The 27,117-nt window shown below is 40.6% G+C and overlaps 1 protein-coding gene across 1 annotated transcript in view; it reads left to right on the top strand.

Moving 5' to 3' along the window:
• The window catches only part of TENM2 (teneurin transmembrane protein 2), a gene marked incomplete at its 5' end in the record, with an annotated part of 375,214 nt that overhangs the window by 196,992 nt on the left and 151,105 nt on the right, over positions 1-27,117 (top strand). The window lies entirely within an intron of this gene.

The following is a 27,117-nucleotide window of genomic DNA, read 5'->3' as shown; positions in this document are numbered from 1 at the left end:
AACATGAGAAATTACATATTTTTTGTCACCTTATATTTATACTCAAAAGGTTTAGTACAAACATAAAACCACGTGCCATAAACAGCAGCTGGCTTAGTTGGTGTCTACAAGGACTCAGTGAAATGGCTAATAACAAAAACAAGTACACATTTATGGAATTCTGACAATACGCTCACCTCTGGATCAGGCCCTCTGGGAGTACTAGGCCAGTCAACCCATAGAGTAGTCATGTGAGGTAGGTACCTCCAGTATTCTATCTTCTAGTGGAGAAGCCACCACTGAGAAAAGTTAAACAACTTGCCCAAGGTCATACACCCTAATCCAGGGTGGAGTCAGCATCCAAACATTCCAGAGCCTGTGCTTTTAACCACTGGATTGCTTTGGATTCCAGCCACATAAATCCCTTTCCCACTGCACAGCAAATTTTCTGGGGGCCAGATTATCTAGTAATGGCTTCTGCCTTCCCTCTCCTTTATCCATATAGACACAGACGTTGTGGTAGTGAGATGCCCTTCCCCCAGGCCATTACCCTCATTCCCCTGTCAGAGATGAGAATAGCAGTTCTCCCCAGAGGATTTCTCTTGTCTGGACTGTAGCTCAAACAGAAAGTCAAAGGTAATCGGCCTAATAATTGGGCAGACATCTTGATAGAGCAATGATAGTAATTGGCTTGAAATGCAGGGAAAAGAATAGTGTTTTATTTGGTTCAGAGGTTTTCCCACACATACCTATTATCAGAACATTCTCCGTCAAGAGCAGCCAGGAGCGCCGAAAGCCCCTGCGATATGAAACAGAAGGAAAAATGTTAGACGGGTGTCAACCAGCGATCACACTAAATATACCTTTGACTCAGGGAAGTCTTTTGATGTGTTTTGGAAAGAAGCAGCTGCTTTCAGAAATGAGTTTCATCTCAGGGGACAACAGAGTGGTATACTTAAAGTGCGGTGCAGATTTACTAGAGGCCACCCTCTGCCTATGTAAAAACCCCATTTCCTGGGCTTCCTGTCAGCACCTGCCATTGTTCCTCAAGAAAACTTAAACCAGGCTGACAGAAAGGAAACCTGATAATATCACAACAGTACTATTTAATCCGGTGTTGCAAAAGGGGGACTGAAAGTGTGGGTTCCTTTTATATTTCAACAGCACCATGCGATTGCTTTTTCTCTCCAAAACTGTAGAAATGCTGAGAAAATGCAATGAAAAGTACTCATCATTACAGCTTTTGCTTATATTGGATTCTCCTACCCTCCTACACACACACACACATGCATGCACACACTTTGACAACTGTTTACCAAGGACCTGCTGTGTACATTGAGAATACCTCAATGAATGATTCACATCTGGTCTGTTCCGCATGGAGCCTGGTGAGAGAAGACACACACCATGAAAGGGTGATTGTGGGAATTACAGGAACACAGAAATGGATATAAAAACCTCCTTGATTGAGAGAAGATGGGGAAGGAAGATATCCAGGAGCTAGGTATTTTGTAAACTGACATTAAGGATAAATACCTCAGCTAAAGAGCAAGAGAGGTCCTCCAGCGCAGCAAAGAGCTCCGTCCTTTTGCATGAGACTCTGGTGGCAAAGAGCTCCCTCGACCTCTGCTGCCTTATCTCTAAAGTTGGTAGGTTTGGAAACAGGGTGCTTTGAGCTCAGCAGTGTCAGGGTTTGTTTTTTTTTAATGTTTATTTACTTTTGAGAGAGAGAGAGAGAGAGAGAGAGAGAGAGAGAGAGAGAAAGCACAAGCAGGCAAGGGACAGAGAGAGAGGGAGACACAGAATCTGAGGGCTCCAGGCTCTGAGCTGTCAGCACACAATCCAACATGGGGCTTGAACCCAAGAACCATGAGATCATGACCTGAGCCACAGTCAGAGGCTCAACCGACTGAGCCACCCAGGTTCCCCTCAGCAGTGTCAGTTTGTACCAAACCATTCACAGACCTGGATGCTGGTCGAGGGAGAAGCAATCTCTACCTCACTATAGGGGTGACTTCTTAAAATGCAAAGTGGACAGTGTTATTTCTATGTTGAAAACAAGAATCCAACTATCTGCATGACCTACAGGGCCCCATATGATCTGACCCCCTGCCTGGACCTCTCCAAACTCATTTCATGTCACTCCCTTCCTTTTTGTTACCCTCTAGCCACATTGGATCAGTTCTGCTATTTTCCACCTCAGGGCCTTTACATAAGCTATTCCTACTATATGAAATACTTTGTTACTAGCTCTTCACTTGCCTATCTCAGCTCACCCTTAAATATCACCTGCATGGAATGGAGAGGGCCTTTCTGGCCTTCCTCCCTGAGTATCTTCCTCCTGCTACTCCCTATCGAAGTATCCTATTCTATTCAAAGTACTTATCACAACTTTTACTTGTTTTATTTGTTGATATATTGGGGGGGGGGTGACCTGTATTCTCCATGACAGTGAAAGTTATATGAGGGCAGGGACCTTCCCTGTCTTATTTACCGTTGTATTCACCAATGCCTTTTACAGTGCCTCGCATAGAATAGTTGTTTAGTTAATAAAGTGAACCATACTTCAAGAATATGACAGGTCTAAGAGCTCACCCTAATTGTAAGCTAACATGTTAGCTTGCCACAATTTCATAGATATTATCAAAAGGCATGAAACTCCTGGGTCAGAGACAAGGGCCTTTATCACTCAGAACAATGCAATATCCAGATATTAGTATGTGTGCTGGTCCTCCAAGCCCCAGTTCCCACAGGGCTACATGAACAGGGGCCCGTGATACCCGCACATGCAATAGGTTACATCACAGAAAAGAAATCTTGAGTTTATTACACCTGAGTCTCTCAGAATGGGCAGTGAGCCTGCCTGTTCTTTGCTCTAGAGGGAAATATTATCTTTATTATATTGGACAGTAAGTAAACCTGCCCTTTGCTCTGGAGAAAGACACTATATCTGTCTTCCAACGTGGTTCACTGTGCAGACAACCTTGAAAAGATAGTCCAAAACTAAGGCAGTGTGTCAGCTCACAAGACCTTCATAAACGCATATGGAGGATTAGAGACATGGAGAACTGTCTCCCCAAACCATGTGAAATTGCTGATTTTTGACCTGCAGAAGTGGCTATTTCATGATTCAACCTAAAGCTTCTTGAATGAATGCATGTATGATGAATAAATGGAAATCAGTAGCCATTTGGATGTTTCTCAGCCCACCCACAGAGCCAACCTCAAGGAGTTTCAACCTGAAGCGTTAATTGATAAACATTCAAGAAATTGGCTTGATGGAGTCTGTAGTCTTTTACCTGATTTCATAAAAGCAAATACACTCATTGAGTTCTCCTCAGAGTGCCAGAAACCAACTACAGCTTGGTTCTGGAAGAAGAGGACTAGGAAGGGAAACACTAGAAAGAAAGCAGTATGCACAATTTTGCTTTTCAGTCCAGAGTGGGAGTAACTGGAAAATTTGGTTTAAAGGAAAAGCCTTCTTTACCACTCTCAGGTTACTCCATTAGGAACGGTCTTACTTGATAGTCTTTCATGCAACATCCACCAGGTCAGTGACCCTGACTCCCCAAGGGTTGGGTAAAGGTCACATTCTGGCCATGATGGCTTGTGTTTTTCATCATCTTAGTAATTTGGCACCTGAAAGTCTAAGTGTGTTTATTTTAATTTAAGGCAAAAAAAATGAGGTTGATAATAATAATAATAATAATAATAATAATTTTAAGAGTATGTCTTCGTCTGTGTAGACCTAAGTTAACATGAAAAAGTTCCAAAATGATCCCTTTGAAGTTATGACTTAAGAGTATGCATAGAAAAGTAAATCATGAAATAAGATGGCTATGCTGGTTAGAACAAATGGGAACTAATTGATTTTCATGAAAAATAAGATCTGCAAAAGGTAGGCATAAAAGGACTTTTGTATGACCTAAAACCTACTATTTAATGGATCCAAAACCGTGTCTAAATTGGTCAGTCTTACACATTTGGATTTTTCTTTCCTTAAAGCAAGGAATTTTTTTACTCTACAAACCTGAGATCAGGAACCACCACTGTCATTTGGAGACTCCTCCCCGTTATCTGAGGCTAAAGGCTGATATCCCACATGTCATACCAAATCTCAGATTGATAGCCTGAAAGGGCAGGGGGCAGGTAGGGGGCACAGGGAGGGAAGGGGACAACATTCATGATGTTTTAAACTTGTCAACATTCAGACATGGGAAATTTCAGGTTTTAAATCCAAATAAGTCATTTCTTTTGAAAAAGCAGATGTTGCAGCAATACTAACCCTGCATTCCTGCCTGGGTGTTAGTCAGATAGAGAGCAGTGGTTACTTCCATGCATTGTCCACATTGCCCTCATCCCTTTAATTTCCCATTCCCTCCACTCACTCACGCTCGCTACCGGTCCCCCGTGGGCACTTGAGGACACTACCACTGGTCTTCAAAACTGATTACCAAATTGCTTCATCAGCAAACAGAGGAAAGGGTAGTTGCTAAGTTTCTCTCTTTTTCAGATTCAGTGCAAGACTGTCCACGTAACTGCCACGGGAATGGCGAATGTGTGTCCGGGCTATGTCACTGCTTCCCAGGATTTCTAGGAGCAGACTGTGCTAAAGGTACTTACCACTCCTTCCCTGCTATGGTTGGATAACAAGACATAGACTTCTTTGAGGGGGCGAGGGGGTACCAAAGAAGCCCACATGCCCTCCAGAATTCCACTGGGACAACTTGTAAGCCCATGCATGCTAGAAGACCTAACCCTTTAGCAAGGAGCAGGTTTTAATATATGACAATTGGCCAATTTACCTAGAAGAGCAGGGAGGTTATCCTTGGCATCGAGGTGTGCTGAGAAGAAAGATTTGCTAAAAATTAGATGGTTGGATTTCCTGTAAAAGCAAAAGTGAATTACCATCACTCCTTTCTTATAATCATTAACTTCTATGTAATGGAAGATTAAGCATCTCAGGGTTAGTAAATTTCATTCATTCTGGCCAGCTACACTCTTAATCTAGGAAGCGCTATTTATCTTGGTGGAATTGGTTTTAAATTGTATTATTAATTTATCTACACTCCTTTGCACAGAATTGCTGGGGCCCTGGGATTCTTGGGGGAAAAGTAATATAAGAGAAAATGACTCTCACAAAACCAGGGGACTTAGGGGCTGCATACCTAGCTTGCAAAAGACCTTGAGCATAACCTTCAAGTGTCTCTGTCAAAGGCAAGTGTAAGAGAAAGCAGAGCTTCTCACCCTTTTCCGATATGTTGTGCGCACTCACACACACATGTATATATTCTAGGTAAATACAAATATAAAATTAAAATTAACCTTTTACAAAACTACACTTATCTTCACTCCATGCTTCTTTTCTATTTCATCTTCTAAAAACACCAGTTAAAACCCACTACACTGATTGGGGCATCTTGATGGCACAGCATCCAACTCTTGATTTCAGCTCAGGTCATGATCTCACACTTTGTGGGATCAAGCCCCACACTGTTAGCGTGCAACCTGCTTAGGATTCTCTCTCACCCTTTCTCTGTGCCCCTCCTTTGCTCACTCTCTCTGGCGCGCTCTCTCTCTCTCTCTCTCTCTCTCTCTCTCAAAATAAATAAACTTTAAAGAAAAAAAAAACCAGCTATGCTGATTCCTCACCCACCAGCAGGTCATATCCCAGTGTGGAAAGCAATGAGGAAGAGGTTCAGAACCCTTGCTGAGGAGTCAGACATTTCTGAGTTGAATCTCAGCTCCACCACTGAGTGTCTCTGTGACCTTGAGCAAGTGATCTAACATTTCTGAATCTCAGTTTCCTCCTCTGGAAAAGTGCAGAGTTTCTTCACAAGTTCATTGTGAGGATGGTATGAGGCAAACACACCCAAAGCTCTTAGCAGAACATGGTGTGATCCCTCTAAGAGTTTATGTTTACCATTTTTAATTGATGTATATCACACTGTATTTATTTATATATTTAAACAATCTTTTCATTATTTTTATGTGCCCCTCATTAAAAGACCATCATCCTGCCTTGATGCTCAGAGAGAGAGGCACTTATTAATAAAGCTACTCTGTAAATGCTAACTAGTGCCACTCCTTTTCCCCATTCTCACCACAATTGCTGGGGAAAATTGCATTTCAAACATTCACAGTATTCCAAAGATTTGTGATTCCCAGCTTTCTGGGTGCTGAGTGATAAGCGAAGAGGACTTCCTTGTGCTTGAAATTCTGGATTTGGCTGCACATGCACGAGCCCAATCCCTAAATGATACCACCTACAGACATATCCTCCATCACTAAGTAATGTGAAAGTTTTGGTAAACTTGTCAGATACAAAAGGGAAGCAGAGCAAGAAGCCTCAGCATACTCTACCAAGTGGCATGTGGGCACATCACCAAGTAGACCGTGGACCCTTGAGTGCTTTGCTTGGCCAGGTTCTGAGGCACCGTGATGGGGGAAGGTGGATGACACAAGGCTTCACTGCACTGAACGCTTTTCCTTGTGAATGCTGGAAAGGAGAGAAAACCTCAGTACTGCTTGAATGGCCTTTCTTGCGTAATCTAATTTTCCTAGGAGTGAAGACATTAACGAAAGGAAGGACAGAACAGTTCTTTCATATGTGGCTGCAAATGGGCTGAGCCCTCCGCTGCATGGCCCATGAGCTGTAAATGTATATTAACACTGACACACATCGATGTATTATTAATCCTAAAAACCATGTGTCCTCTGGCAGCACATCCAGTTACTGGCCTTTCAGCCCTAAGTACCTCAGCCATTTAAGAACTCCTCGCTCTAAATCCATTTGCAGACGGGCGTCCATTCTGCATTATGGATCTGTAATGGCGTGTGCATTTAGCTGCGTAAAAGGACTCTCGGTGTGAGTTTTGCATTCGCCACCTGCACTGTGGCTGGGCGCACACTCCAAATGTGCATTAGCCATGGTATATAATTGATCATTGTGAAACAAATATTGAGCGGCTGTTAAGAGTAGTTACTCCTGCATACTCAGGAGCTATTCCTGTAATCAGCCTTTGAACTTGTTGTATATTTTAATTTAGCTCTTGATGCCTGCAGTGGGCAAAATTGAAGTATTTGAAGAATAAAACTGTTTTCTCTTTGTTTCCCTATTTTTTTCTCGGCAAAGTTGGCTCAAGAGTATTAGGAGTAAAAATCTACCTCTTTGCCCTAAAGATATTTCTTCCTTAGGATTTTTGAAATGGACACAGTTTAAGCTACTTTACTAATGATATTGGGAAATATTCTAAGCCCTTTATTCCCCGAACCTTGCTCTTTCACGTACCACCTTTATGATTTTCAAAACCATAAATTCACGGACTATCTATATTATTATTTACTTAACATATTTCTCCAAGTCAACTCATGACATTTACATTGATAAATTTGTTCTGAAAAGAACAATGTCAAAATCCAAAATTTGAAAAGAGAAAACTTGTCAATTGCAATAAATAGGACATGTTAGTGCTACCTTTGACCCTATCGAGAGAGGAATATTTTCACGGTCATGAGCATTCAAGCCAAGTCAGCTTCTCACACACTTATTGCACACCAAGAATCACAAAAGTGGAGCTGAGCCCATGTACTCTAGTCTGGCTTCTAGAGAGATGCAACCCTTTAACATTTCATTTTATAAATATCGGCTCCTCAGAGTAACAAAAATCGCTAACTACACCTGTGTGATGAAGTGAGAAACCAGTAAAAATAGGCGCTCAAATTTAACTGTAAGAGTTTCAAGTGAATAAATGTAATGATTAGCACCTGAGTTAAGGCTCCACTTCAAATTGTTTTTTAATAATGACAAATAGTTATTAAGTATTAGATATGTAGAAGGCACTGTGTGAAGTACTTAAAACATACTACTTTATCCTTTCTCATATCAACAATAGGAGATAAATCCTGTTTTAACTACCCCCCACGTTTGAAGTTTTTTTATATTGAAATCTCCTTTCTGACTTGCAGACAAATTGCAAAAACAGTACATAGAGTTCCTGTGCAGAGTTCACCTAATGTCAACATTTTAAATTATAATGGTTCAATTATTGAAACCAGGAAATTAACACTGAAGCAATGCTATTGACTAATTTACAGACATTTTTTTCTAATTTTTCCCTTCTTTTTCTGGTTCTCATCCCACATTGTATTTACTTGTCATGTCTCCTATGTCCCCTCCAGTTTGTGAAGGGTCCTCAGTCTTTGCCTTGTGTTTCATGACCTTGACCATTTTGAAGAGTACCGGTCAGGTATATTTTACTATGTCCCTCAATGTGGGTTTGTCTGATGTTTTCTCGAGATTAGGTTGAAGTTGCACATTTTTAGCAAAATGCTGTGCCCTCCTCAGTGAATCGTATCAAAGATACACCTCTGATTTTTAATAAAAGAAATATTGGAATGTGGTTGTGTGTAAGTGTGTGTATGTGTGTGCACATGTATCTCCCCTCCCCCACCACCCCTATAAGCAGAGACACTATGAGGCTCTATCCCATTGGTCCTGCACAGTTTGTTGGTGGCTATGGCAGATTGCCACTTAAAAACAACTTCTGGGGCGCCTGGGTGGCTCAGTTAGTTGGGCGTCCGACGTCAGCTCAGGTCACGATCTCAAGGTCTGTGAATTCAAGTCCCATGTTGGGCTCTGTGCTGACAGCTAGGAGCCTGGAGACTGTTTCAGCTTCTGTGTCTCCCTCTCTCTCTGCCCCTCCCCCATTCACGCTCTGTCTCTCTCTCTTTCAAAAATAAATAAACATTAATTTTTTTAAAACCCAACTTCTGAGCCCAAGAAGCTCCTAAGTGTTAGAATAAAATAAGTGGGGCAGACAAGGTGAGGTAATCATGCTAGCAAATGTAGAAAGGAAAGTCAGCTGGCCCTGCCAGCTAGAATGGCTCCTGCCACCTCCCAGCTCTAGCCCATGATCATTTCTCTTCCTTCTTGATAAAAGTTTTAGGAATACCCAAGTCCCCCCTCAACACAAACCCGCATTCACCTTTGTTCCTTCCCTGACAGCTGTGCCCAGGATGCCTCCAGTGCTGCCAGTTTCTGCCACCGCAGGCGGCAGGTAGACTCAGGCCCTCCTGCCAGGGGAGAAATTTGCCATGTTAGCAAGTGAGATTCCCATCACATCCGAATGACCGGGTATGTGTCCAAGTGACAGAAATACGGATTTACTCTCTTGACCTCACACTGCGCCTCCCATGCCCTCAGATGTGCGGTGCAGACAGCAGTTCCTTGTCTTCTTATACACCTGCCAGTCTGCATCAGGCATCTGAAGACAGCCTTGTGGTGAACGGAGGAATCAGTCAGCGTGAATTTGCAGAGCATTCATTCCACAGCCCCCACTGAGCTGGGGTCCTGGGAGGCTCAGAAGTCAAAATGGAACTGATCCTCACATCAAAAGAATGTGTAAGGGTTCTAACACATTGTTCCAAGCCAGTTGAGGGGACAGAACTTATTCATGCATCCAACAAATGCTTATTATGTGCCTTGTATGAGTCAGGTACTTCACTAAGTGCCAGAAATATAATGATGAGCAAGCACGCCATGGCCCTACCTTCTGAGAGCTTCCATTCTGCTGGATACACATGATAAGCAAGTGGGAAGTAGAAGTGTTGAGTCTTAAATGCTGTGATGTGGACTTTGAATGGTGTAGACATTGTTAAGATGATAAGTTTATGAAGAAATGAATCTATATGAATCTATAAAAGTAGCCAATTAGCATCAGGGCATGTGGAGAAAATTCCATGGAAAAAGACTCTAACAAGGGAACTATACTGAAGGGTGTCTTCCGGTATAGAATTTCATTATTTGTGCAGTGTAATAAGCAATGTGTTCAGATTCAGAGCTTGAGGACAAATGGCATTTCTTTCCTGGTACTTTGTCCCATTCTCCATCAGGTACCTCTCCCATCCAGCTCTAAGTATTGTTAAGTCTACAGTTTTTTTTATTACTATCTGCCGTTCATAACTTCCTCCTTGCTTAAATGCTATTTGTTGTGGTCTACATGCTTTTTAATTATGATTCCTTTTTTCTTTTATTTACTTTTATTTGAAGGTCTTTCACTGGCTTGAGATGCTTCCTTGGGTTGTTGGCAAAACAGCCTTGCATTTCAGAAGACATCCAAGGCTTCTGATTTTTCTCTTTTGACACTGGCTTCTCCGATGGCTTATTTGGTTGTGAGCTTGAGGCCCCAAACCTACAGCAGAAACTTAAAACACGAGAGCCTTACTTGTTAGGTAATGCGTAGTTAATAGCTATTAGAAATGACACTTCCTGCTGCTGAACAGCTGTCAGGGGAGACCTAGAAATGCCACAACCACGGGAACATAAAGCCTTCTCTCTGGGGGTTGTCTTCAGCTCCTACCCAGCTTCTGTGGAGGCTTGAAAAAAGACAACAGGGATCTTGCCATTTTTCTCCTGTTAACTGGAAAATCTACCCACTATCCAGTCCCTCTTGGAGTTCTAACACTAAAGTCAAACTCATCGTCATCATCACCGACATTTATTGAGTTCTTACTGTGCACCAACCACTGTACTAAGCAACTGCATAATTATCTCACCTCACCATCAATATCCCTATTTTATATACAACTACAGTCCCCTTTTATACATGAAGAAAATGAAGCCCAGAGAGGTTAGGTAACTTGCTGAAGATCACTCAGCTAGGAAGTGGTATTGCTGGGATTCAAACCAGGCAGTCTTGGCCAGGCTCTTTACTCTAGACCATGAAATTCAACTTGGGGGACATGAGGCCAAAGGAAGATGCACTTTTCAAGCAGTTTGTGTGGTGATTGTGCACTAGGGTTTGAACCCCAGGAAACTTTACAGGAGAGAAACAAGACTTTACTAAGTGGAAAGTGGCTGAGCCAGCATTCAAAACAAAGTCCCTCTGACTTCGGAGCCTGCTATCTAAGTCATTCTCCCAGCTACCAGAGACATCCCATCACCTCCTTCATCACATCATTTGCTGACTCTTGTTTCATCAACCTCCAACACGCTCTGCTTCATTTCTCCTCTCTGCCTTCACAGTCACAGCCCTGTTCATATGGCTGCCAACCTCTTCCTGATGCCATTTCTCCCTGCTCACAACCTCCAGCATTCTCTAGAGCACTTGGGAGCATGTCACTACTCTCCTCAAACACCTTCAGTGGCTCCTAGCTGCCTCCCACAATGGCTACCAAACTTTTGTTTAAAGACATTTATGTGGGACAGTTGTTACAAATGCATATTTCCAGGCTCACCCCCTATGCCAGCCAATTCTGAATCCATAGGACTGGGCTGTGGCTCAGAGATGTGCATTTTTAAACAAGCCTCCCAGGAGGCTCTGATGCAGGCAGCCAGGGACTATATTCTGAGAATAAAGAATATTCTTGGAATGACATTCAAAGTCTTCCATGATTTAAGCTCCTTTTGCATCACCATCTCCTACTAGAGCCCATATATCATAGATTCCAGCTACTTGTCACTCATCAAGCATCATAGCCCTCCTTCTCCTTCTTAGCTCATGCTGTTTCTTCAGCTGGAAGGTTCTCATCAATCCCGACCTTTCCTATCAAACTGCTGCTCGCAAGTCACCGCAACCCTGAAACATCCCCAGACAGGACTCAGGTCACCTTATTGCTGAAACATGCCCAGATAGGACCCTGCAGTCACACAAGTCTTGGCAACATCATGGCAATGACCCTTCCTTCATGCTGGGCCATGTTCCAGCTGGGTGATCACATTGGTTTCTCCTGCTGGATCACAAGTTTCTAGCAGTACTCTTTTTTTTTTTTTTATGAATATGACTTATTGTCAAATTGGCTTACATACAACACCCAGTGCTCATCCCAACAAGTGCCCTCCTCAATGTTTATCACCCATTTCCCCCTCTTCCCCAACCTGCATCAACCCTCAGTTTGTTCTCTGTATTTAAGAGTCTCCTGTGGTTTGCCTCCCTCCCTCTCTGTTTATAACTATTTTTTCCCCTTCCCTTCCCCCATGGTCTTCTGTTAAGTTTCTCAAGATGCACATATGAGTGAAAACATACGATATCTGTCCTTCTCTGACTGACTTATTTCACTTAGCATAATACCTTCCAGTTCCACCCGCATTGCTGCAAATGGTGTGATTTCATTCTTTCTCATTGCCAAGTAGTATTCCATTGTATATATAAACCACATCTTCTGTATCCATTCATCAGTTGATGGACATTTAGGCTCTTTCCAAATTTTGGCTATTGTTGAAAGCACTGCTGTTCGGGACACTGGTCCGTGGAGGAGAGACTGGGGTGTCTAACAGTCCTCTTTATTAAACCTCCTTGCACCTACTTTGGTGCCCAGGAAGTCGCATGTGGTCTCTAAATGTTTGGCAACTTGAATTTAGGGTACAAGATTTGTAAAGATGAAAACATTGCCAGAAAATGGGCGAGACCCAAATGAGCACTGGAGAAGAAGGTTCTAATTTACCAGATTAATCATGTGATATGAATCAGCCAACTTTGAGGCACAAATTTAAATGCAGGGAAGGAGGGAGGGTCAGAGGGAAGGAGGAGGAATAAAAACAGAAAAAAAAAGTTTACATTGATCTCAGAGTTTATGTGCCTTGTCTCAGAAGAGCACAGTTACTAAGCACAAAAGCAGTAGAGTTTGAATTTGTTGGGATTGAATCCATGCTCCTCCAGTTAGCTATACCCATTTTAAAAAATTACTTAACCTCCATGAGCCTTGGTTTTCTCATCTGTAAAATGGAGGTGAATTGAAATACTACCTGTTGCATTGCTGTGAGGACTAAAAGGTAAATTCATGTCAAGTGTATAGAGCTGTGCTTGACATGTATCAAGTGCTCCATAAATATTAGATAGCATTTGTCTTCATGAGTCTTTGAAATCAATGTTATTATCCTTATTTTACAGGAGAAACACAGACTTAAGGAAAGTTAGCTATTTGCCCAAGCACACATAGCATGGCCCGATTTTGAGGCTGAGTCTGGCTGACTCTGAGGCATATAGCCCCAGTGGCCACACAGGAGACAGGCTTGGCAGGAAGGCTCCCTGAATGGAGGTCAGTGACAACTGTCAAAGCCCCATGTGCAGCTCAGGCTGTCCGACCTGCTGGCTGGACTCTGCCTCATAACCTGCTTTCCCACCTCCCCATGAGTCGCTCCCCTTGGTGGACTTCTGCACTCAGGAGAGGAATAACAAGCCCCTTATCCCCTCCCTGCTGGTGGAGGGGTCCTCCCCACCACCCCAGAAACACCTCCCTCAGAACTTTCTTGGCCCAAAGAACCCCTCCCCCTTTTTCAGCTGGCCTCGCCTGTCTCAGTGAAAGACACTCAGGCCCCACCAATCCTCCATGGAATAAGCATAGATGCACCCCATGCATTGTCCCTTCAGACCCTCTGCCTTGCATACCTGTCTCCCTCTGTCCCCCTTCTCTCCCCACAATCCCCATTAATGCAGAAGGGCCAGGAGCCATGGTGGCTACCTGTATAGGTCATTCTACACCCCATGCAGTTTGATGGCTGAATCCTACCTCTCCTTCCTCCCACCCCTGACCTGAGAAAACATGCAGTTAATTCCTTGGCAGCAAGGGCCCAGGACAAGGGGCTTAAAGCAGATACACTTGGAAAACACTTTGCAGAAAGTGGCTGAGGCACTATGTGAAGGGTTTATGTTATTATCTCATTTTATCTGTATAACATACATCATCATCATCCCCATTTCGCAGCTAAGGAAACTGAGGCTCACAGAAATTAAGACACTTGCCCAGGTATGGAATTAGAACCATACTCATCAGAATCCCCTGTTAACACACAGCTTGCTCAGCTCCCTCCAGAGTGTCTGATTCAGTCAGTAGGTCTGGGGTACTAGCCCCAACCTGGGGAGCCTGTAAAGTATCCAAACCCTCGGGCCCTATGCCAGCCCCTCTGAATCAGAATCTGCATTCTAATGGGATCCCCAAAAGACGCTTGTGCACCTTCAGGTCTGAGTCTAGATCACGTTGCCCTTGAACTCTGCTAAGACTGTCCAATGATAACTGTGCCCAGGAGCAGTAAGGTCACTTTCATCCCTACCCCCAGCTTGCCGAACAGACATGGAGGAGGCTTGCCTCCACAGTGTACAAGGGACAGTGCCCATTATTTGGTGGCCCCAAGTGAGTCCACACCCACTGCCTCCAAAAATGGCTGTTCACGTTTCCCATGCTTGCTGTATTACCAAACAAATCACTTCTCAGGACTTAAATCCATCAGCCCTCCCCCAAGTTAAATTGCTTTGGAAACTTAAAAACTTTTTTTTCCCCTTTATAGATGACTACATAAGTTGCCAAGCAGCCTTAGGAAGCAGAGTGCCTAACCCTGGGGGAACTTGCTGTTGATCTGATGCACAGAGTTAGGAAAGCAGTATGGTTTTAGGAAAACCTGTATTGGTAAATAAACCAGTGTTTAGAGAGGGAGTTGGCTGGGATGGGTGACTTGTCCCCTTATGATGGGGTGAGTCACAACACTTTTCTCTAATCAAAATGATAATAAAGTCACATCTACAAATTTCTTACTGTGTACCAGGCCCTGTACGTAGCACTTTATAGGCATTATTTCATCCTCTTAAAAACACAATGAGATAAGTATTCCTGAATTCTTGTCCCATTTTAAAGATAAGGAAATCAAGGCTGCAAATAGTGTACACAGTCACACAGCGAGTAAAAATGAAGAGAGATTCAGGCTGCCTCCTAAGCCCAGCTCTGCTCTACTGGCTGGGGAGACAGCAATGAATAAATAGACCCCCTAGGTCTTTCGAAAGCTTCTGTGCTTGTAGGTAACAAGATGCCAATAATTTGCAGACTCTTCTCCTTGCTTGAACCGTAGTAAGTAAAAAGCTACTTCATTTCTGGACTTGAGCTGCAGAAAGGCTTACCATGTACTATGAAGAATTTAAATATTCATTATGTAATTAATGTTGTTCAGTCACACACACACACACACACACACAAACTTAGATGTTTTTTAAGAACGGCTTAAGCACTTACCGATTGAGAACTTTTATAACTCTCAAAATGGAGGCATCCCCATATCTCTACAGGTATTTTAAATGAATTGAATTAATCATAGGCTTAAAAGTCTCTTGTGATCTTCGTTAACTTCCCTGGGTTTAATTAAAACATCTGTGCACTTTTAATTTATCGATTCATCCAACTCATATGTCATGTTTTTAACACACCCCAGCATGCTCTGCATCATTTTTAACCCGATTTCCACTTAACTAAAGCAATTAAATTCACCCCGGATTAATTAAAGCATCCATACTTTCGTGCTTAAGTCAGCGTGTGCGTGTTTCCCCACATGGCTCCTGAATGTCAGAGATCTGACACACCTGATGAGTTTTTTGTCCTTCTGGAAATTCTTCCCTGAATCTCTTTCTTGCTTATTAATGTGCCATTTGACAGAACAGGAATGAGAAAGTTGGTGCACCTGAACTTTGGCCCTCTGAGCCAGAGACTCTGCCCCTGTCTGTCAGAAGCGCCCTCTGCTTTCTCCTTCTCTTCACAGGAGTCCTGCTGGATCTTGCCCTCACTGAGACCAACTAGTGTCTGAGTGTTCTAGGCAGGAAGTAGGGGTTGCTGTTTGGGTCACAGGTGACTATTGTGATCAGAATGGCTGATGATCTTTGCATTTGTACTTTTGTAATTGTTCCTTCTACTTTCCAACCTCCTCACTCTTCCTACACAAACAGTTCTTTATCACCCTGCCCATTTAATAGGGAGGGAAAACTGAGGCACTGATCACTAGGTTTCTTGGTTGGGCACAGTAAGCCAGGGAGCTATCCAGACAGTGACAAATTGTGCCCAGACCCTGAAGGCTAGTTTTCATTTTTGCCCCCACCAACTGGATTTGACAAAGCCCATTCCCTTCAGCCACAGCAGTCCTGGTGGTCTTTTAAATGTTTTTTTCCCAATATGATAAGCCAAGGATTATTTCTCCTCATTATTTTTATCTATACTTAATTAACTGCTAGTGAAGCTATGTGTCTTCTCATACTTTTATTGGCAGTTTACATTTCTATGTCCTTTGCCCAGGTTTTCATTCATCTGTCTCTTTTTTTATTGATTTGTAAGAGCTCTTTGTGTATTTCAGATATCAAACTCTACTCTGTAAAATGTGTTAAAAATATTTCTTCCCAGGGTTGGTCATCCCTTAATTTCGTTTAGGGCATTCTTTGTAGTAGAGAAAATATAAATCTTATGTAATCAAAGCTGATCTTTTCCTTCTCGGTTTCTGGAATCTGTCTTCCTTACATATCCTCTTCCCAAGAAAATAAAATTAGTCTTCAGTATTTCTTCTCATGCTTTTGTATTTTTTTTCTATTTAGATCTTTAATCTGTATGGAATTTTTTTCACCTTTATTGAGTAACAATTGACATATGTCACTGTTTAAGGCATACAACACAATAGTTTGATTTATATAGATGGTGAAGTGATCACAACTACCATTCATCCTCTCATATGGATAGCTTTCTCATAAAAAGAAAAGATAAAAGACAAGAGAAAAAAAATTTTCTTCTTGTGTTGCAAACTCTTGGGATTTTACTGTCTTCACTACTTTCCTATATATCATACAGCAATGTTGGCTATGGTCATCATGCTGTATATTACATCTCCAGTACTTATCTTCTAACTGGAAGTTTGTCCCTTTTGACTACCTTCCTCCAGTTCCTGCCCACCCCCCCCACCTCTGGTAACCACAGGTCTGATCTCTTTTTCTATGAGTTTGGTTTTTTGTTGTTGTTGGTTTTCAGATTCCACATGTGAGATTGGACAATTTTGTTTTCCTCTGTCTGACATTGCCTTTAACATAGTGCCTTTAAGTTTCATCCATGTTGTTGCAAATGGTAGGATCTCCTCATTTTTTATGGCTGAATAATATTCCATTGTGTCTATATATCATAAGTTCTTTATTCATTCGCCCATCAGTGAACATGTAGATTGTTTCCATGTCTTGACTATTGTAAACAATGCTCCTGTGAACATGAGAGTGCAGATATCTTTTTCGAGTTAGTTATTGGTTTTGTTTACTTTGAGTATATTCCCAGAAGTAGAATTGCTGAATCACAGTGTTTCTGTTTTTTAAGGTTCCTTATACTGTTTTCTTTAGTGGCTATGCCAATTTACGGTTTTCTCTCTTGTCTTTTAATGATAATCATTCTAACATGTGTGAGGAGATATTTCGTTGTTTTAATTTTCATTTCCCTAATGGCTAGTGATGTTGAACATCTTTTCATGTACCCATTAGTCTTTCATATATCTTTTTTGTATTAAGTACTATTTAGGCCCTTTGCCCACTTTTAAATTTTTGTTTTTGTTTTTGTTTGTTTTTTCCATTTTGGTGTATGACTTCTTTATACATTTTGGATATTAACCTCTTATCAGATACACGGGGTTTGCAAATATTTTCTCCCATTCTGAGAGTTGTGTTTCACTGTGTTGATGGTTTCTTTTGCTGTGGAAAAGCTTTTTAGTTTGATATAGTCCCACTTGTTTATTTTTTATTATGTTGCTTGTATTTTACGTGTCATATCCAAAAACTCATTAGCAAGACCCATGTCAAGGAGATTTGTTCCTATATTTTCTCTTAGAAGTTTCATGGTTTCAGGTCTTACATTTAAATCTTTAATTTATTTTGAGTTGTTTTTGTGACTGGTGTAAGAGAGGGGCCCAGTTTTATTCTTTTACATGCAAATATCCAAATTTCCCAGCTCCATTTATTGGAAACCATCTTTTCTCCAGTAAATACCCTTGGCTCCCTTGCCAAATATTAGTTGACCATATATGCTTGGGTTCATTTCAGGACTCTCAATTCTGTTCTTTTGGTCTATGTGTCTGTTTTTATACTGGAACCATACTATTTTGATGACTATAGCTTTATAGTATAGCTTGAACTCACGAAGTGTGATATCTTCTGCTTTGTTCTTTCTCAGGATTTCTTTTTCTGTCTGAGGTCTTTTGTGGACCAAAATGCCATTGGAATTTTGATAAAAACTGCATTGTATCTGTAGATGATTTTTGGTAGTATCAACATTTTAACATTATGAATTCTTCAAATACATTGCATAGGATACCTTTCTGTTTATTTGTGTCTTCTTTGATTTCTTTCATCAGTGTTTTACAGTTTTCAGAGTGGAGATCTTTCGCTTCCCTAGTTAAATTTGTTCCTAAGTATTTTATTGCTTTTGATGCTATTGTAAATGGCATTAATTTCTTTCTTTATTTTTTACAACTTTGTTGTTAAGATATAGAAATACTACTGATTTTTTTACGTTGATTTTGTATCCTGCAACTTTATGGAATTCATTAATTAGATCTAAGTTTTCTGGTTGAATGTTTAAGATTCTCTGTCTATAAAATAATGTCATCTGCAAAAAGAGACAATTCTACATCTTCCTTTCCAATTTCAATGCCTTTTATTTCTTTTTCTTGCCTGACTGCTCTTACTAGTACTTCTAGTACTTTGTTGAATAGGACTGAGAGTGGACACCCTTGTTTTATTCCTGATCTTAAAGGAAAACCTTTCAACCTTTCACTGTTGAGTATAATGTCAGCTGTGGGCTTCTCATATATAGGCTTTATTATGTTGAGATATATTCCTTCTTTGCCTAATTTGTTAGGAGTATTTATCATGAGTGGATGTTGAATTTTGTCAGAGGCTTTTTATTGTGTCTATTGAGATGATATTATTTTGTTTCCTTTTATTAACAGAATGTGTCACATTAATTGGTTTATGTATGTGAACTATCTTTACATCCTAGAGATAAATCCCACTTGATCATGGTGAATGATGTTTTTAATGTGTTGCTAAATTCAGTTTACTAGTATTTTGGTGAAAGTTTTGCATCTATATTTTTTAGGAATATCGGCCTGTAGTGTTCTTTTCTAGTAGTGTTATTTTCTGGTTTGGGTATCAGATAGTGCTAGCCTCATAAAATATATTCTCAGCCCCCTTGCCTGGATGGTAAGAAGAGGGGCCATTCCAGATTACTCTCATTTTCCCAAACAGGATCTCCAGTTGGGATTTTTTGGTAGAGTTTGAGAAAGATTTGTGTTACTTCTTCTTTAAATGTTTGGTAAAATTCACCAATAAATTTTGGTTCTGGGCTTTTCTTCATTGGGAGATTTTTTATTACTAATTCAATCTCCTTACTGGTAATTTGTTTATTCAGATTTTCTAAGAATTTTTCCATCTCTTCTAGGTTGTCCAATTTGTTGGTGTATAGTTATTCATGGTAGCCTTTTCTGATCCTTTGTATTTTTGTGTGGTCAGTTATTATGTCTCCTTTTTCATTTTTAAATTTGTTGATTTGGATCCTTTCTGTTTTTTTCTTGGTTAGTCCTGTGAGGGGTTTGTCAATTTTGTGTATCTTTTCAAAGAACCAACTCTTAGTTTAGCTAATCTTTCCTGTTGTGTATCTGTTCTCTACTTCATTTATTTCTGCTCGAACCCTTATGATTTCTTTTCTTCTGCTAACTTTGGCCTTAGTTCTTTATTTTTCTAGTTCCTTAAGGCATAGAGTTATGTTATTATTTGAGTTCTTTTTGCTTCTTAATGTAGGCATTTACTGCTGTGAACTTCCTAAGAACTGCTTATACTGCATTCCATAAGTTCTGGTATGTTGTATTTCTATATTCATTTGTCCCAAGAAAACTTTTTCACTTTTAGTTTCTTCTTTCATCATTTGTTTGCTCAGGAGGATGCTGTTTAATTTCCATGTTTTTGTGAATTTTCCCATTTTCCCCTTGCTATTGATTTCTAGTTTCAGATCACTGTGGTCTGAAAAGATATTTGTTATAATTTTAACCTTGATTTTTCTAAGACTTATTTGGTGCTCTAACATGTGGTCTATACTAGAAAATGTTTTATGTGCACTTCAGAAGAATGTATATTCTGGTGTTGTAGGATAGAAGGTTCTTTATATGTCTTTTAGGTCCATTTAGTCATACTGTTGTTCAAATCAGCTATCTCCTTATCAATTCTCTGTCTGGATGATCTATCCATTGTTGAGAATGGGGTATTAAAGTCCCCAACTATTATTATATTATCGTTTATTTCTCCTTTTAGCTCTATTAGTTTTCACTTTATGTATTTAGGTGCTTCAGTATTTGGTACATAAATATTTACAATTGTTTTTCTCTTATTTCTCTTATTGACCCCTGTATATAATGACTTTCCTTGTTTCTTTGTTTGTTTGTTTTTATCATTTTAAAAGTCTATTTGGTCTGGTATAAATATAGCTACCCCTCCTTTTTGTTGTTGTTGTTACCATTTACTTGAAATGTCTTTTTTTCCATCTCTTCATTCTCTGTGTGTCTTTAAGGCTAAAGTGAGTCTCTTGTAAGCAGCATATTGTTGCATCTTGTCTTTTTTCCTTTCAGCCACTCTTTGTATTTTGATTGGAAATTTTAATCATTTACATTTAAAGTAGTTATCGAGGGGCACCTAGGTGGCTCAGTGGGTTGAGCATCCCACTCTTGGTTTCAGCTCAGGTCATGATCTCGCAGTTTGTGGGTTCGAGCCCCAAATTGGGCTCTGTGCTGACAGCACAGAGCCTGCTTGGGATTCTGTCTCCCTCTCTCTCTGCCCCTCTCCTGCTCTCTCTCTCTCTCTGAAAAATAAACATTAAAATTTTTTAATAAATAAATAATTATTGATAAGTAAACACTATTACCATTTTGTTAATTGTTTTCTGCTGTTTTGTAGATCCATTGTTCCTTATTCCTTATCCTGCTTTTTTGTGTGTTTTGATATCTTTTGGCATTAGCATGCTTAAGCATCTTTATTGTATTCTTTTGTGTAATTGCTACAAGATTTTCCCTTGGGATTACCATGAGGGGTACATAAAATATCTTAAACTTATAATATCTTAAACTGATAACAACTTAATTTCAATAGAATTCATATATTTTATACTTCTCCCACTCACATTTTAGGCTATTGCTATTACAATTTACATGTAATTGTATAACTTAGAACTAGAGCTAGAGTTGTAAGTTAGTTATCTGCCACTATTACCATATTGCAAAATCTAACTATATATATATTTACCATTACCAGTGAGATTTACACTACGTTTTGTTTTGTTTTGTTTTGTTTTTGAGGTTAATTAGTATTCTTTCACTTCCACTCACAGAACTCCTTTAGAATTTCTTGTAGGTCAGGTCTGGTGGTCATGAACTCCCTCAGCTTTTGTTTATTTGGGTAGGTCATTATTCCTCCATTGTTTCTGAAGGACAGTTTCACCCAGTATAGAATTTTCAGTAGACAGTTATTTTTATTCAGTATTTGGAATATGTTATCCCAGTTTTTCCTGGCCTGAAAATTTTCTGTTGAGACGTCTGTTGATTGTTCTATACAGGCTTCCTTGTATATTACTTCTCTCTTTTATCTTGATTTTCTTAAAATTCTTTACCTTTGATTTTTGACAATTTAATTAATGTGTCTCAGTGTAGCCCTATTTGAGTTCAACCTATTTGTTTCAGTCTCATGGATCTAGATTTCCATTTATCTCCCTAGATTTGGGAAGTTTTCAGCCATTATTGGCTTTTAAATATACGTTCTGTCCCTTTCTCTTTATCTCATCTTCTGGAATTCAGATAATGTGAATGTTATCTGTTTTCATTGTGTCCTATAATTCCTGTAGGCTTTCTTCACTCTTTCATTCTTTTCTTTTTTGCTCCACTAACTGGGTAGTTTCCAATATTCTATCCTCCAGGTCACTGATTCTTTCTTCTGCATGGTCAAGTCTACTACTTTTGAAACTCTATATTGAATTCTCAGTTGGGCTATTATATTTTTCAACTTGAGTTTTGTTTTTGTTTTTGTTTTTGTTTTTTTGATGGTTTCTATTTCCTTGTCAAACTTCTCATTTTGTTTTTGCATTGTTTTGCTAATTTCATTTAGTTGTCTGTGTTTTCTTGGAGTTCACTGAACCTCCTTAAGAGGCTTATTTTGAATTCTTTGTCTCACAATTCATAGATCTCCATTTCTGTAGGATCAGTACAGTATAGAATTTTATAGTTTCCTTCAGTAGTGTCATATTTACCTAATTTTTTTGTGGTCCTTGATTCTTTATGTTGAGACTTCTCTTGCAGATTTTACAGGTTTGCTTTGGAAGATATAGTTCCTCACCAATCAGCTCATTTTGGGCTTCTGAATATGTCTTATGGTAATGTCACTAGGCAGGTAGAGCCTGATATTATGGTCTGTTTTGGGGCAGGACAACTGTTTGAGCCCTGAGGACAAGGGTGAAGGGATTTGCCACTGGCTAAGAATAGTTGGATATGACTGCTGGCTTGGTTGTCTACCCAAGTGAAGCTATAGGATGGGCTTCATGGCTGCCTGGATTCTCTGGTCAGGCTTCATAAATGGTTAGAGCTAGGTATTATAGATGGGCTATGAATTAGTCAGGGCAACAAACCAGGACCCAAGGTTTGTACAGTTCATTGTTTGAGAGTTTGAATCAGGCCAGGGTATTCACTGAATTCTTGGTCATATGAGGCCACTCATTTTGCTCTACAGACAAAGGAAACCACAGGCTATGCTCTCTGTTCAAATGCCACTGTATGTAGGGTTGTTGAATGAGCTATGCAGGTTCCTTGGTCACACAGGCTGAAGGCAATATTCAGCATTAAGCAGGGCCACAAATTAGATTTCCTGCCAGGGCACTGTGGGGGAAGCCACTCTAAAACTAGTAAAACTCTTTGTTGTCTTAATGCAAGCTGACTTATACTCCAAGTTCTGGGGCCAAACAGGTCTACTGGCTTCGCTCTGCAAACTTGGCTCTACCTCCCCTATTCTCAGCTCTAGTACTACTGGGCCATGCAGCTTTCACATTTTTCTTACCAGCCCTGGTTAGATAGGGCGGAAAGACACACTCCACAGTGATTGGGGCTATGTCTCAGCCCCCTTGCCTATGTGGAAGGGAGAAGGAAGACTCCAGACTACTCTCAACTTCCAAACATGATCTTCAGGTGGGAGGGGTTGAGAGCTACCTTCAGCCTTGGCATGAATTAATCCCCCTACTGTGAATAGCACAGAAAGCTTCCATGCGTGGTATTAGCTTTGCTTTGGGGGCAGTCAGATCTTCCTGTCTGCCTCTTGGCTCAAGCACAGTTGGACTACACAGCTTCCAGGAGCTGTTACCAGCCATTCTGGTCACATGGAGCTAGAAGAAACTCTTCACAGTGGGTAGGGCTATGATTCAGCTCCTTGCCTGGGTGTGGGCAAACTAGGCCCTAGAGCCCACAAAAGTCCTCATCTAAGAATCCAAATCAGGCAGATCTGCATCCCACCAAGTTCCCTGGTCAGAGTACTTCCCCACCTTGGTTCTGCAGATGAGCTCCTTGCAGAGACCTAGCAAGAAATGAAACTTCTCTTTCCTAACCCATTTTGCTGAGCACCAAGCTAATTCCACAATGTGGAAAGACCACGGGACACCAGTTTTGGTGTTAAGGATACTGAGCTTTGCTTTGCCTTTATCACCCAAATATTAGATCCTCAATTGCTTCAGGACAATCAGGCATCTTTATTTCTCCATCATTCTTTTCCTAGCACGTAACCCAGCTACTAGTACATATTAGGCTATTCATAAGTATTTATTGATTAACTGGGAAGTAAGACAACCAATTAATCGTTAGTGTTAGTTTGACAATTTACCCAGATTACTAGGTTCAAGTATTCTCAAGTCTCTTTTCCACAGAGACTTTCAATCATATTTCAAATAATTTTTAAAAGATACAACATTTGAGGGACTTCTGGGTGGCTCAGTCAGTTGAGCTTCCGACTTCGACTCAGGTCATGAACTCATGGTTTGTGGGTTCGAGCCCCGTGTCAGGCTTGCTGCTGTCAGTACAGAGCCAGCTTCAGATCCTCTGTCCCCCTCTCTCCCTCTAACCCTTCCCCACTCATGCTCACTCGCTCACTCTCTCTCTCTCTCTCTCGCAAAAATAAATAAACATTAAAAAAAAAAAGAAAACAGAAGATATGGGTGGCTTGTCCTGTTACTTCCCACTGAGCAAATAACACTGATAATTCATTTCATCCCTTACAGAGAACTTGGGGGAGAAAAAAACCCTGCAGCTTGATCATTAAAATGAGCTTTACACATTTAGGTGAATCTAAATTGTGTCATTTTTTTTTTGTCATCAGCCTGTTAACTTGTCATTTGTTAGTGGCAGCAGTAATTTATTTTTCTTCTGCGTGAGTCTTAGAGCTTCTATTTACTAGATTTGTAAAACAAGAATAGTCACTTTGTGCAAACATTTTAATTAATTTTAAATAGTAGCTTGAATGCGCAATGTTCTGCTACTGTAAGCCTCAGGAAGAGGAGAGAGAGGCAGGGACATCAAACACTCCACATGTGATTCCAAAACCACCTCCCACCCACAACCAGAGAAGATTGCAGGAAGAAGAAGATGAACTCTTTCCATTAGTATTATTTGATAGCCTGGTGGTGGTGGTGGAGGAGGTATATATGTGCGTGCATGCACACGTTTGAGACACACTGCATTTTTTATTTTATTAACCCTTGAAGTCATTTTGGAGGTTCAGTCTGGAATTTCAAGAGGGAACATCTGGTCATTGTAAACCATGTGTCAGCTACTACTTTGAGTCCTTGCATGCATAATTGCACTTAATGCTCCCATTAACTCTGAAAAATGATACATTGAAGATAAAATTGGATTTCAGAGAAATGCAGTGATCTGGCCAAATTCCCAAAGCTGGTAAGTGACAAGCCAGGTTTTTAAGCCCAGGTCTTTCTGACAACAAAATTTTTGCTCTTTCTGCTTCTGCTCCATATTACCTCTGGGCAGAGCATGGAGTCAAGAGTTGTTTGTCCTATAAACTGTCATTTAAAGAAAACAATCATGTAGATTTGTGATAGTAAAAATATAAGAAAAGTTATGAATATGGGAGGTCCCCACATTCGGCCTCTCAAATGACGATCAGGCTGAGCCTTACATACTGTGACAGTCTGCGTTGAGTTATGTCTGAGAATGAATCAGTTACTCCTGAGGGATGTTGCTCTCCATGCAGGTGAGCCCAGTGACCACTAGAAGGCTCTCATCTGGCTTTTGCATTCGCCCCCAGTGGCACCTGGATCACTAGAAAAATTTATTCCTCTTTAAGCTGCTTCCACTTTTTTATGTGGCATCAGCCAAGTCCATCCAGTGCCTTGCTTTCCAGAGAATACCACAGTGTTTTGCATTTCTTACCACACTCCCAGTGGTCATGCAGCAAACATACTGAAGGAAAGCTGCATTTAGAATGTGGAGAATTCTCTGACCTGACGAGTCTCCATTTCTTCCCCTGAGTAATTTAAGTAGGTCACATTTTAAATTTGATTTCCCAAGCACCTGGTTTTAAATAAAATCCATTCTTACCTTCTAGACAATCCTATTTTTTTTTCACCATATGGAGTTTATACAGAAGAGAAATAGTTGCAGTATGAATAAATAAAATAATTGTAACTATTTTATCAATTAATAAAGATAATACTTATTCACCCCTTACTTTCTACCCTCTTCCACCCTTTGAGAGGAAAGAAGGTACAGTGGGGGTCCAGTGGGGTGATTGGATGTAACTTTCTCTGCTGTTCTTGGAAGCTTGTCCAATATATAATCCTCAACTCAGAAACAGCCCTTGGAAGCTCATTTCACTGTATGTGTGGCCACCCTTCTCACTAGTTTCCTATTTCAGTGGGCTAGAGTAGAAGTGGGGTAAGAAATGATGCCGATTCTAGTCTTGCCAGTAGAAGAGATATCTTTAATGTTACCTAGATCAAAAATGGAAAGTGGATTTTCTCTTGAAATGCCAATTCTGCCTTCTTGCAGGTCTCAACCTGGGCACTGCATTGAAGGTTTGAGGCTCTGTCTAGGCTCAGGGCAACAAGATGCCATGATCAATTGATGATGCCTGCAGAGGTACAGGAAGGGAGAATAGTAATTTCCATCACACATTTGCCATTCCTGACATAGAACTTAGCATATTTCATGAGAAACTGACATGGAACAAATTTACTTTTTCTTCAGAGCCCTCTCAAAACTTTTCAAAAGACCATACTTTTTCTCATGCTTCCTCACATTTGCACAGTCCCTAACCTGTATCTTGGGCACCCTGGGTTCAAAGCTTTCTTCTACCCTGCCTTAGACAATCAGCATGTATAGCAACTCTGTACAGACCTCTGCTAAAGTATCCTGGAATAGAAAGCATACTCTCTACATTTAAAGAGAGTCTATCCAGAGTCAATTATGTGGCTTTGATGTTCTCACTTTTGAACTCATTTTTCTCTGGTAGATTCAGAAGGATGAGAATTCTGCTAAGAATCATAGCCCAAATAATTTCCACAACTGTCCTATAATAAAACACTGGGGGGAGGGCAGGACATCCCTCAACCATATGTCAACTTTAAGATGTTTTTGTTTCAGAAAAGTTTGCAATTAAGTTACAAACCTCAGAAAAAGGTACCAGGTGTGCAGCATGAGGTTTATTCCACAAACTGTGTTTTCCATGTCTTTCATAAATGGCCATTTAGTGCTTGCCATAACCTCCTAGTTGACGATGTCTAAATATCAGAACATAGGAGAAGTATTTACTTACATCAACATTGATGACTGCAGAGCTAAAAGGAAATCAACAGTGATGAACATGGTCCTGTCCTCAAGGGGTTTACTAAATCTCCGGGAAATTAGACTCTCACAGAAGGAAAGCTAATTACTATAAAAACAAGATAGATACATGACAACAGGGGACAGTTGATGAGGCAGGGTGGCACCATTTACTGCAGCGATCTAATTGCATCCCTGTCCTGTGACACAATTTGGTCTGTACACATACATGTACATGTAAAATTCTCAGAACCCATGCATTCCAAATCATGGGTAAACCAGGAGTCTCTGAAACATCTCTCTTGGTCATTTCTGAAGGCCCCTGAGTGCCAGCTCCAAAGCAGGCAGTTGTGCCCTCCTTCTAGGCCCAAAATGAGAAGCCACATTGGAAACTTAGGTTCTTTACAAACCGATTCTGAAAGGAAGAGTCCAAAGACTGAAGGTGACCACTAAAATCCCAGTCTTGATCTCTAAAAGTGGTGAATTGGCACATTTGAGCTGAGATTGGTGAA

Source organism: Panthera uncia, assembly GCF_023721935.1.
Source record: "Panthera uncia isolate 11264 chromosome A1 unlocalized genomic scaffold, Puncia_PCG_1.0 HiC_scaffold_17, whole genome shotgun sequence".
In the NCBI taxonomy this organism is placed as follows: Eukaryota; Metazoa; Chordata; class Mammalia; order Carnivora; family Felidae; genus Panthera; species Panthera uncia.
This window is presented reverse-complemented; position numbering and strand designations above follow the sequence as displayed.